At 42.1% G+C, this 13,075-nt stretch overlaps 1 long non-coding RNA gene across 2 annotated transcripts in view; it reads left to right on the forward strand.

The window, feature by feature from the left end:
• The window catches only part of LOC119843838, an 87,763-nt gene extending 74,929 nt beyond the window's left edge, over positions 1 to 12,834 (forward strand). For both annotated transcript variants that reach the window (XR_006275874.1, XR_005289057.2), the window contains one exon: positions 12,067 to 12,834. This is a non-coding gene — a long non-coding RNA (uncharacterized LOC119843838). The remainder of the gene's footprint in view (positions 1 to 12,066) is intronic.
• Positions 12,835 to 13,075: the final 241 nt, after the last annotated feature.

Here is a 13,075-nt window from a genome sequence, read left to right on the forward strand (position 1 = left end):
TAGCTGCCAAATAGGTGCTAGCTCTGCTAATAAACCAGGAATGTTGTGGGTGCAGAGATCACTGAGGGACAAGCACTGTGACTATAAAAAGGAGAGAATGACCTCTCTAACTTCCCATTGCAAAGGTCTCTTATGTTGTCTCCCATACAACACGTCCTGGTCCTCTCTAGGAACTGAATGACCAAAAGTTATATGGTTTTAACTTAAAAGTGTAATGTGCACCCTACATGCAGCTTAAACCACTGTATTGCTGTTGAATGTGGCACATTGAGTCTCTCTCCTCGAGCAGACAATGAGAACACTAGGTAGCTTCAGAACCCACGTTTCCTACTCTCTCAGGCAAGTAGCACTAATTATAGTGAGGTGTAATAGCAGAAAAGATATTATATTTGAGATTTCAGGAAATCTCCAGGTGCCTTACAAAGGAGAGCAGTACCATTATCCCCATTTTACAGACAGGGAAACTAAGGCACGAGAAGCGGCTACGGCTTGCCCCAGATCACCCAGCAGCCAGTGACAGAGCCAGGAATAAACCCAGGTCTCCTGAGTCCCAGTCCAGTTCACTGTCCATTAGTCCACACTGCTTCCCTCTCTTTTATTACAGTGATGAACTTGAACCATGTGACACATTGATTATAGTTGGATGTTTGCATTTTGGGGCTTGTCAAACCCCCCCCACCTCGTAAATCTGTACACTCATAGCATGGTCCCATCAAGCCATGGCTAGTCACATAGCATAAACCACAATGGGAGAGGGCAGAGGAAAGAAAAGGGATTCAATTCACTCTTGAAGTGGAAGGAATTCAGAGGAAGCTGAGGGAGTTCAGAGCTATTTGCCTTCCTTCAGCCATTGTATAAGCTTCAAAACAAACCCCCTCCAACATGACAGACTTTTGAATGCCGCAGCGGTGGAGAATTAGGCTATGACGGGGGGGGGGGGGTCATTTTTAACATTCTTACATTGTAGGCTGGATAAAAGCTTTGAACTGCTGCGGGATGACAGACGTTCGAAGTGCTTTAACTTGGGAACCCTGTCCGTCATCTGTCAGTGTGCAATAATCACCTTTCGGGACATTAAAATGGGAACAGCATCGCAGTTACAGAAATTAAGCCATGATATGATGGAGCTTGTCAGCTACTAATCTCTTTTCTAAATATATACATGTTTCTTGTCTCCTGGTATTAAATCATGCTGTAAAAATATTTAGCTATTAAATAAAATAGTATATGACTATAATCAGTAAAGCACTAGAGATTCTTCCCTTCTCCCCCTCTGGATAGGGAACAAAGCTTCCCACCACATCACTGCGAAGTTCAGTGATCATTCCAAGTAGATGTGGGTAATCTACTGAGTTGTTAGGGCTGTTGGAGGCTTTGTGTTAAGCCCAGCTACACGAGGCATTGGAGTTAATGAGTTAAGTTCAGGTCAGAGCTGCAGAGAGCTGTTTACCCAAGATTCTAAACTCCGGCACACAAGTCCCCATGGGCTGCCTTGGAAAAGCTTATGAACTCACTGCTATTTGCTTAATAAGATCAGAATGGAAAGCAAAGCTCCAGAGGAACCAATGGCTTTTATTATTAGGAAAACACACAGCCTTTGTAAGGAGAGGCAGGATGATCCATTGGCTAGAGCACTGGGCTGGGACTCAGGAGACCTGCGTGCCATTCCTGACTCTGCCACTCAAGTGCTGTTAAATTTGACAAATCACTTCACGGTTCCCCGCCAATCTTTCACCCTTCTTCTGTCTTGTCTATTTAGTGCAGTTCTTATTTGGACAGGTTTGTTGTCTCTTGCCATGTGTTATATGGTGCCGAGCACAGTGGGGTCCCAATCTCAGTTAGAGTCTGTAGACACTAACCTAATACAGATAATTAATACAGAATAAATTTGTCTAGCTTATTCACAACTTATTGACCAGATGTAATGTGTTGTAGCATCTCTTTAGTGGAAGGTCATATATGGTAGCTAGTGAGCTATAGTACACAGATGTAAAAGCAGGTATAAAGTATTTATCATCATGATAAATCACTAATATATTTGGTTACATGTTTCTTCTCCCCCAGGATCCTCTGCTTTCCCCTTTTTTCCCCATTGCTCTCAAAGGCCACATGTCAAGACACATTTTCCTCCCCCTCTGAAGACACTGAACCTCCTGGCTGGCATAAAATATGCAGCATAAGTTATTAAAGAATGTTACAGTCACTGAATTGGGCAATCATTAAATAAATACAGCTAAATAATGTATAAAAAACCCTGAATGTAAGTGCTTCCCGTTTTTGCTTACTCTGCCCAGTAAGAATGACTATGCTCTCTCCTTTTCCTTTTCCTTTTCCTTTTCCTGCTTTCCTGCTTTCCTGCGAGATAGACTGAACTCGAAAGCCTCTCCATAGTTGATCAGAATGCCTGTGAGAGGCTTAACAGATACATTGCCTCAGCAATTTCTTGTTCAGCAGCTTGTTTACATTTAGCACTTTGGCTTAAAAGATTCCAAATTGAAAACACTATGAAACGTAATTCAAATAATCTATTATTCAGTGTTTGTTTACTTCTTGCAAGTCTTCAAGGGGCACTTACAGCCTACCAAGAATTAATCAAATAATTAATTCTAGGAAATCAGTGGTTCAGTTAGAATACATGGGGGCCGGATTTTCAAGAGCTCATTTAGGCACCAAAATAAGGCCCTGATACCAGAAAGGTACACGTGCACATACTTAGCTGTGCCCGTTGCATGCAGTGGCACTACACCCAGTCCGTGAAGTTAAGCACATGCCAAGGTTATTTAGAATCAGGGCCTATGTGACCAAACTTCCCAGAAGCTCAGCATGTTGAGTACTGAGTTCTTTTGGCCATCTCCTCCTTATTTAGGTGATAAAATGGGATCTGAGCTTTTTTCCCCCCAGGAAATCCAGTGTTAACTGTGGATGCTGAGCAGCCTGTTGCTTGCTCATTGGCCCCTGGAATACAGAGTCCAATGTGTCTCCTGGCGGATCCCAGGGACACTCTGTTGTTTGGGCTCTGTATCACTCTCTGATCCCCTGGGACAGTATGCCTATAAATGAGCACTTGAAAATTTGGCCTTAAGTGACTGGTTTATAAGGAATCATGGATGCATTCTGCAGAGTTCCCAGAATGGCTTCAAATACATAGTTTGGGGTTCTGGTTAAATGTGTTGCATTGTAGTGCTTTGAAAATGAAGGAAAGCTAGCCCATGGTAAAGCAAGCTCACAAAAGCTTATGCTCTAATAAATTTGTTAGTCTCTAAGGTGCCACAAGTACTGCTTTTCTTTTTGCGAAAACAGACTAACACGGCTGCTACTCTGAAACAAGGAATAATGAAAAGGAGTACTTGTGGCACCTTAGAGACTAACAAATTTATTAGAGCATAAGCTTTCGTGAGCTACAGCTCACTTCATCGGATGCATTTGGTGGAAAAAACAGAGGAGAGATTTATATACACACACACAGAGAACATGAAACAATGGATGAACACTTCAATCTCTCTGGTCACTCGATCACAGACCTAAGAGTGGCTATACTTCAACAAAAAAGCTTCAAAAACAGACTCCAACGAGAGACTGCTGAATTGGAATTAATTTGCAAACTGGATACAATTAACTTAGGCTTGAATAGAGACTGGGAATGGATGAGTCATTACACAAAGTAAAACTATTTCCCCATGGTATTTCTCCCCCCCACCCCACCCCCCACTGTTCCTCTGATATTCTTGTTAACTGCTGAAATTAGCCTACCTTGCTTGTCACCATGGAAGGTTTTCCTCCTTTCCCCCCCCTGCTGTGGGTGATGGCTTATCTTAAGTGATCACTCTCCTTACAAATGCATCCGATGAAGTGAGCTGTAGCTCACGAAAGCTTATGCTCTAATAAATTTGTTAGTCTCTAAGGTGCCACAAGTACTCCTTTTCTTTCTCCTTACAGTGTGTATGATAAACCCATTGTTTCATGTTCTCTGTGTGTGTGTATATAAATCTCTCCTCTGTTTTTTCCACCAAATGCATCCGATGAAGTGAGCTGTAGCTCACGAAAGCTTATGCTCTAAAAAATTTGTTAGTCTCTAAGGTGCCACAAGTACTCCTTTTCTTTTTGCGAATACAGACTAACACGGCTGCTACTCTGAAACAAGGAATAATGTAAGCTTCAATACACCTCTTTGCCAGCACACTTTATCTCTCTGACCTGCAAAGAACACAAAACAAAACCTGACAGCTGTGGTAAGGACTATTGTCGTTTTGAAGGTGTTCACTGGAATGGAGCCTGGTTCTGAGTCCAACAAACTTATTACACATTTAAGCCTGAGATATGTCTGTAGAAGTTAAAGGCCAGTGCAACAACATGCTCTATCACGCAAAAAGAACAAAAGTACTTGTGGCACCTTAGAGACTAATAAATTTATTTGAGCATAAGCTTTGCATCCGATGAAGTGATCTGTAGCTCTTGAAAGCTTATGCTCAAATAAATTTGTTAGTCTCTAAGGTGCCACAAGTCCTCCTTTTCTTATTGCAGATACAGACTAACACGGCTGCTACTCTGAAACCATGCTCTGTCACTTAACTCTCAAGCTGTTGGAAATGATTCTGAACCATGGCCACTTAGCACTGGAATAAGTATTAGCAAAGCAATATCGTTGTAGCAAATTAACAAACAACCCCTAAAATCCTTAGACAAGACGGCCAAATCCTGCACTTCCTGTTGGAGAGGAAGTGAATCATTTTTTCAATAATAAACATGTTTTAAAGTGGCTAGAAGGAGGTGGTTCCTATTCTTTACTTTTTCTCTGTTCTCCCCGTTTTTTATTTTCTCACCAGCTGATGCCCACCAGTAGGGTCATGCTGCCCCCTCCCCCAGTTCTCTGAACCCTGGGCCACTTCGGCATGATTCAGATTTTGCTCTTAGCTCCTGTCTCAATAATGAGTCAACCAAAACCCTGGACTGGAACGCCCTGACCTCTGAGGATTCAGCCAGATCCAGATCCAAACTTTACGCTTCACTGGCCTGTCTCTCATATAACTGACTCTTTCTCGCTCAGCTTTTCCCCTCAATTGTCTCCTTTTTTCAATGTGTTCAAAAATAGGTGCTACAGATTTAACTATGCTTGCCTTCACTCTATTTGTGCTGGAACACTCAGTCTCCCCTATAGCTGATAGTCTGTCAGCCAGACAAAGAGCTTAGGCTGGCTGATGTTCAGCATATTATTCTTCCAACCCATGTCAGCAGACAGCTTGTTATCTTAAGGGGCAGGGAGCTTTTGTAGCAAAGTATCAAAAATTAGGTCAACAATTTAATATGAGTTCCTTACATTTCATGATAAAATGGCCCATTAAGGGCCAGTAAAACCGTGGACAGAGAAGTAATCATTAGAATACTTCCCATTCTTCTTTTAATGTACTATAATTTTTTTTCTTTCCAATTCAGCCCCATCTAGAGCCAGTAAGAGTATAGGGAAATAAAAGAAATCTAATTCGTTACAGTAAAAAAAAACATTCAAAAATGTCCAGAGATCTGATGGAGGAGGGAAATAATGTGGAAATACAGTGAAGCACTCATTGAAGTGAAGTTGAACTGGAGGGCACACATATGCTGGGATTTTCAAAAGTGGTAAAAGGAATTTCAGTAGGATTTAGGCACCAAGCTCTGTAAGATTCCTTTGGGGGGAAAACTAATCCATTAGGGGCCTGATTCCAAACCCACTGAAATAGGTGGGAGTTTTCCCATTGACTTAGTAGACTTTGGATCAGACCTGAAATTAGCTGGAGCATGTGTGTGATTATTGATGTGTTAATGTGAGTTATTTGTATTGTGGTAGCACCTCGGAGCCCCAGTCACAGACCTCATTGTGGTAGGCTCTGTACAAACTGAACAAAAAGATGGTCTCTGCCCCCCAAAAGGTTGTAGTCTACATGTGACCAAATACACCTCTTTATTCACACCCTCTACACACCATTGTAATAATCTTTCTACAAAATACGCCTGGTGAAGTATCACTTGAAATCTAATAACTTGGTGGTCAATAATATCCTGGTGAAATATATGTAGCAACATTATATGTAAAGCTATGAACATAAACTGAAATCATGACTGAGTTATGTTTTCCAGACAAGACTGGGAAGTGGGTAACACGGTTTCTCAAAAACTAAGGACAAGCTGGTACCTCTAGCCAGGTGTCATCAAAGCTATCCTTTCAATTCTTTTCAGAGTAGCAGCCGTGTTAGTCTGTATTCGCAAAAAGAAAAGGAGTACTTGTGGCACCTTAGAGACTAACAAATTTATTAGAGCATAAGCTTTCGTGAGCTGATGAAGTGAGCTGTAGCTCACGAAAGCTTATGCTCTAATAAATTTGTTAGTCTCTAAGGTGCCACAAGTACTCCTTTTCTTTTTTCAATTCTTTGTCATTCTTTGGCAAGGAAGGGGACAAGAATAAACAGATCTGCCTCTAAGCAGCCAACAGCATGGGACTTCTACCACCACCAGACTCCTTGTCTCTGTCCTCACAGTGGGAATGAATTTTATCTGGGGGAAGAGGTATACACAGGAATAAAAATGTGGCCATTTTTGAAGGGGCACTTTTGGTGCCCCCCACGGCCAGAGGAGCTGGCTCTCCCCTCCGTGGCTCTGGTTCTTCCATATCCCCCCACGCCACCCCTAGGGCCAGTGGAACTCAGTCTCCCTTGGCAGCCGGAGAAGCTGGATCTCCCCCTTCAGCTTCAGCCCCAGGGCCAGAGGAGCTGTCATCTCCACCCCAGCCTGGGGCTGGAAGAGCTCGCTCTTCCAGCCCTGGCCAAGGAGAAGTTCTGTGCCCACACTGATTGGGGGGCCATGCTGCTGCTTCCCCCCGCCCCCTTTGCGCTCACCCCTATCTGGGGGTAACCCTCAGGAAAATGCATTTCAAGGGTGACTAAACTATAAAAATGAGAGGCAAAACAGCCCAAGTTATCACTCCCTATCTCTCTCTCTTTCACCTAAGAAAACAAATGAAACAACTGTTGTACTTTGGGAGCAGATCCTGGTCTGAGAGTTAGCTGGCAGTGTTATTGGGACCCAGTTATCACCTTAAACTAGGCTTGGTTACTTTAGCAGTCTTAGGAAGCATTTTATCTTTATTTTTCTTGTGACCATTTCTGACTTTAATGCCTTCTACTTGTAGTCACTTAAAATCTATCTCTTTGTAGCTAAATAAAGGTGTTTGATTCTTTAATCAAAATCTATCCAGTGTTGTGAACTGGATGGGGGAGGAATCGGAACTAAGTGTGTGTTGGGGGTTACACTGCAAGTAGATACCAAGGCTGCTGGAAGCCAGTGTGTGGCTGGTGTGTTGGTGACAAGTTGCTGGGTCAGAGTTGCGGACCAGGGCTGTGGCTATGCACAGACACTCAGGGTGTGACCTGCATGCTGTTTGGCTGCTTGTGAGGAGCCCAGTTTGGCAGCTACAGCAGCAAAGCATTGTGAGGCACCCAAGATTGCAGAGCAAGGGTGACACAGCCCCTCATTGGTCTGGATTGCACCCCACAATGTCATAAAACAGATACATTATTTTATTCCGTGAACATCTCATGTCCATCAATTTGGGATCATTTAAACTCTTCAAGCTCCTCAACACACTGGCGGGTGTTAAGAAAGTTCATGGATCCAAAACTCCTCGGAAACTCACCAAGGAAATGAAGCTAAAACCCATCTTAATTCTACCTATTGTGACGGGGCAAGGCCAGATGGCTATAGAAAAGTAGTGGGAGATAGATATATTAGCTCCAGACTAAACAAATCCCTGGTACCAGGTTAAGTGAAATGGAAGCTGCTCCAGGTCAATTAAGACACCTGGGGCCAATTAAGAACTTTCCAGAAGGCAGGGAGAATGCTAGGTTGATTGGGACACCTGAAGCCAATCAGGGGCTCGCTGAAACTAGTTAAAAGCCTCCCAGTTAGTCAGGTGGGTGTGCATGTCAGGAGCTGTGGGAAGAAGTCGCGCTGTTGGAGAGGCTGAGTAGTACACACCATATCAGGCACAAGGAAGGAGACCCTGAGGTAAGGGTGAAGTGGAGCTTGAGGAAGTTAGGGCTGCTGTGGGGGAAGTAACCCAGGGAATTGTACATGTCATGTTTCTAAAAGGTCAGCTACCATAGCTGATACTATTAGGGTCCCTGGGCTGGAGCCCGGAGTAGAGGGTGGGCCCGGGCTCCCCCCCCCCCGCACCTTTGCCCCCTGTTTAATCACTGAGACTGGGAGACAACAGAGACTGTGCAAGGAAGGATAACTTCTCCTCACCTCCCTTGCTGGCTTATGATGAAAATGGCTCAGAAGACTGTGACCCTTGTTTCTAGAGAAAGAAGGGTTACGTGGAGGATCACAGTGAGCCTCTGAGGCTAGCGAAATCTGCCAGGAAACGCGGGACCCACAGAGGCAAGGACAGAGCTTTGTCACACTATATAATCTTGTTTTCTGCATCATAAATGCTTGTTGTTGTTTTATGGATCTAGGGCCCCAGTCAATTATTTTTCACACTAGTAGAATGGAAGCATAAAATAATCGGCACTTCATGTTAAGCCTGAAATATTTGGCCTTCCCTCCGATTAGCTCATCATTGGAAACAAATGCATGTGATCTCCTCCTCCAACATAAATATTTCTCAAATTCTAAATGACTTGAAGATGTTTGTTTCATCTCAGATGCACTTTTCATTTTCCACATGATAAGGACAACTGAGTGATAACACTTCTGCTGAATGTTATGGGAACCAACTAATAAATAAGAGGATAGCAGGTGCGGGGGACAGAAATATAGTCACAGATACCTGGCTTAACCCCTATCAGTGAATTAATGAGGAGCTCAGTTAAGTGGAATGATGTGCCTGCAACAAAGAGTGTCACTGAGCATCTCAAATGCAGAGAGAGAGAGACAAAGTGAAAACACAAAGAGGAATGCAGCAATGCCTAAATACCTTTTCAAATCTGGGCCTTGGTCACTTCTGAAAATGTTACTGTAAGTCACTTAGGAGCCTGTCACTTTTGAAAATGGGACTTAGAAGCCTAATCACTCCGGCACTTTGAAAATTTGACTCAAGCTCTGTGTGCATCTGAGCTATCATCTTTTAAATGGGTACAATAATACTTAACTAGCTCACAAGGTATCGCCAAGTTAAATGATGTCTGTAAAGCACTTTAAATGCAAAGTATTATTATTACCTACCGCAGCAAGCCTGCCAATAAGAGTTGTATAAAACTTTCACAGCTTCTCACAAGAGCTTTTATGCTATTTATTAAGTGAGGTTTTCTGTTACTTCATGCTCAGCTGAAATACTGTCCAGCAGGCTGGAGGACCCAATTATACCACCAGTTTCAGCATTTGAATGATCCTTGTATTTAGAGTAGAGGAGCTATTGAACCCTCTGAATATTCGATTTAAATATTTATCAGGAGGACTGATGATGAATGGTTCTACTGGCTTCTCAGTCCATTAATACTGAAAAACTATACAGCAAAGCTAAGGGAAAAGAATCTCTAATTAGTACGTGTCTGCTTTAAGCATGTTAGTGTAGAGATGGAATTAAAATGAATATTTCCCATCCCTCAGAGGGAATTTTTATTAGGAAATGAACTGAACCTTTCACGGTTCCTTCCAGATTTCATTCCACTAACTTCTTAGTAGCACTGGGATCTTTTAAGATATTTTAGGCAAAAGTAGAAGTCTTTGCTTTTTAAGTCACCTTGCATTAGGATTTTTTTTATCGGGGCAAAATCCTGCTGTCCCCTCACTAAATGAGGCAGAATTGCAGGGATAAGGCCAGTTCATAGAGTTGAGTGTAGTAAAACCTAAATACTGGTTTAAAAAGAAGTTGGACTCAAGTGACTTGCCCAGGGTCATTCATTGAGTTATTGGCATAGGAATAGCTCCAATGAGTCCTGACAATCTGTCTAGCTACTGGACAATTTGGCTATAGCAGTTTTGCTGTTTCTTGGTAAAATAATAATGGACATTCTGCTTCTGCACTGCTAATTCTTTCATTTTAATATAAGGCATTTATAGAGTGCCTTAAATTTATACTGGGTTTTACAAACACATGGAGTGTAGCATGTTCCCTATGATAAAGTGCTTGTAATCTGAAAAGCCCCGCTCATACATTGTGATCCACACTATACCCGGCCATGCCCACCTGGATTCCCTTTGAACTTAATGGGGTTATGCGCTGATGCAGCAGTGCATCTGTGTAGGTTGCATTGCAGGATAGACTTAACACTAGACAAGACACAAGACCTCAGTTCACGGGATGGAGAGTGTGGGGATGGAGAAGTGGGACTGTATAATAGGTTAGATTTAAGCAGCTACTGGAAAGAGAGATTAAATGGCTCATTCCACCAAGCTCATACCTGACTCCTATCAGTGTGATGGTTTTATGTGCACCTTTTTAAGGTGCTGTTCTGCAAAAGCCCACACTTGTTCTTTGTCAATAACGCCAAAACTTGAAAACCCCCAAGTTCACTGTTTTGGCATTTTTAAAAAAAATTCAAAAAGGGTCCATGTATTTAATTCCATGGATTTCAATTAAATTTTGATTTTAATCAAAAGCCTTGGGAGAGTGTTTTGAAGAGTAAATTTAATTTCACTTAATTTCAGCGTCCCCTTGACTCTGTGTGTGTGTGTGTTACAAACAGGTGAAGAACAGCACTTGATAATGCACTGAGCTTCCAGTACAACTGAACACACACAGGACTTGTGCTGTTTTATTATAGGGTTTATACAGTCCCGATCACTGTAGTGTCTTATTGCCTTCCAGTTGTATATCAAGAGACGTGACTAACATCTGACATGTGGACACTAAGTATTGCATTGGCCAGGAATTGAACCTATGAGTTCGAATAATTCAGTCATTTTCTATTTAAAAGGCCACCGATGCAGAGTCTGCTACTTCCAGAGTCATAACAGAACAAGGAGTAATGGTCTCAAGTTGCAGTGGGGGAGGTTTAGGCTGGATATTAGGAAAAAACTTTTTCACTAGGAGGGTGGTGAAGCACTGGAATGGGTTACCTCGGGAGATGGTGGAATCTACCTCCTTAGAGGTTTTTAAGGTCAGGTTTGACAAAGCCCTGGCTGGGATGATTTAGTTGGGGATTGGTCCTGCTTTGAGCAGGGGGTTGGACTAGATGACCTCCTGAGATCCCTTCCAACCCTGGTATTCTATGATTCTATGATAAGATATGGCATTAAAATAACTGCTAGTTTAGAAGAGACGTTAGCGGCATGTAATAACAGTTATCTTACAGCTGTTGCATCTTTTGGTACATTTTCAGCAGAGATCACACTTTTACATTAAAAAAAATAAAGTGAGAACAAACTGTTCTTGTTTGAAATGAAACTACTTTAAACACAGCTGCAGCCACCTGAACAATCAGCACTCCTGAAAGATAAACACTTAGTTGTAGCAATCAGGCACATGTAGAAATAGAATGGCCATCAAGCTTCTATGTACAATAAAAACTCTGGCTAAACACCCTTGTCTCTCTCTGTTTCCTTGTAAACCATGTGCCTCTCTATGCCAAAAGTTACAACTGGCTACAAAAATGTTGTCTTGAACTCGGTAGGGTGCATGTGTATTAGTCCCTCTATGAATGGAATCAGAATTACCCAGGTGTGTGGCAGGGCCCTATACTGCTAACAACGAATAGGGATTTAGTGTTTGCTTATGTGACAGGATACTGTGATTTTGGAGGAGGCTGTGGATTTTATTCTCACTCAGCCATGGAGTTCCATTTGGCACTGGTCTGCCACATAGAGTCCTAAGTAACAACGGTTTTATGAGGTCTCTTTGGAGAGAGGGGGGAAACGGAGTAAAACAAATACAGTGAGTATTCAAGTAGTTGAGATACTGAAATGCTGTTACTGGGACACATGAGATTTTAAAGTCGTGATCACAATAAGATCTTAGTCTATGACTTGAGCTCCTAGACACTATGGTAATACAAATATATAAAAAATACTGATAAAGGGAAAGCAAGAGCGATTGAAATAAAATTTTACTTTTACCTAGGTAAATTGCTTATGGATCTACATCTAATCTTTTAGGAAGAAGACAAGATGGCAATCTCTGGATCCATGGTCATCGGAAGGAGAAAAATATTCTTGCTGGGACCAAAACTGCTGATTACTCTTGAGCTGTTGTGTCATCTTCCTTAGGTAATGCTGGGAATTACTGAGTCCCAGCATATGATTAAGTAAAACTCAGTATGCTAAGGGATTCTGCAGTCCATTGCTGTAGTTTAGATATACTGCCATTGGATATTATTTGAGTTCTGACTTGTTCCATAATGGTAAAATGGGGCTCAAAGCAATTAGCCAGATTTGGAAGCATGGGGGATGATTGGTTGTTTTGCATCTTCTCAAATGCTTTGTATGTTTGACTTTTATCTGCAATTTAAAATCAAAAGGTTCATTTTTCATCGGTTTGCAATCTGCTGATGAAAAGGCCAATCCTACAGCCACTCTTCACTGGATTAAACATGATAATTATATTTACATGAGAGGATACTGCTTGTCCCAACTCTTTCTGGGAAAAAAAAGGGGTCGCAATGGAATTTCTGTTTCCACTTGATGCATTAAGAGCCCCATCCTATTAAAAGGCAGTTTTTTAAAAGAGTTGTTCTTTTGCCTTTAAGTCAAAACAGAGAAGCATAAATATGCAGGTGTGTATTTTCTTATAATTATTGGCCCGAATCCTGCAGTTGAACATCAATGGGACTTTGTGCATCTATGGATCTGAATGCTGAATCAGGACCAAAATCTCTTCAAAGTAGGTATCCTAGTTTCCTAGCAATTTATCTTAAATAAATAATACTAAGCATCACTGAAGTAATTCCAGTCACTCTCCACCTTTCATAAACCATTAATCAAGCCACTTATTTGGAAAGTGGTCTCTCCTGGCCTGATTTGGGTTTTGCGAGATGTTGGGGGATCTTCACAGCAGGTACTACGCTGCCACCAGCACAGCTGTTGCTAACCCACACTACAAGCTCTTTAATCCTTGTCAGTTTGACGGTAACGTTCCTTGAGTTTGCTAAGGGGAGGAAGGGACAGG

The sequence above is a fragment of the Dermochelys coriacea genome, chromosome 15, assembly GCF_009764565.3.
Source record: "Dermochelys coriacea isolate rDerCor1 chromosome 15, rDerCor1.pri.v4, whole genome shotgun sequence".
Classification (NCBI taxonomy): Eukaryota; Metazoa; Chordata; order Testudines; family Dermochelyidae; genus Dermochelys; species Dermochelys coriacea.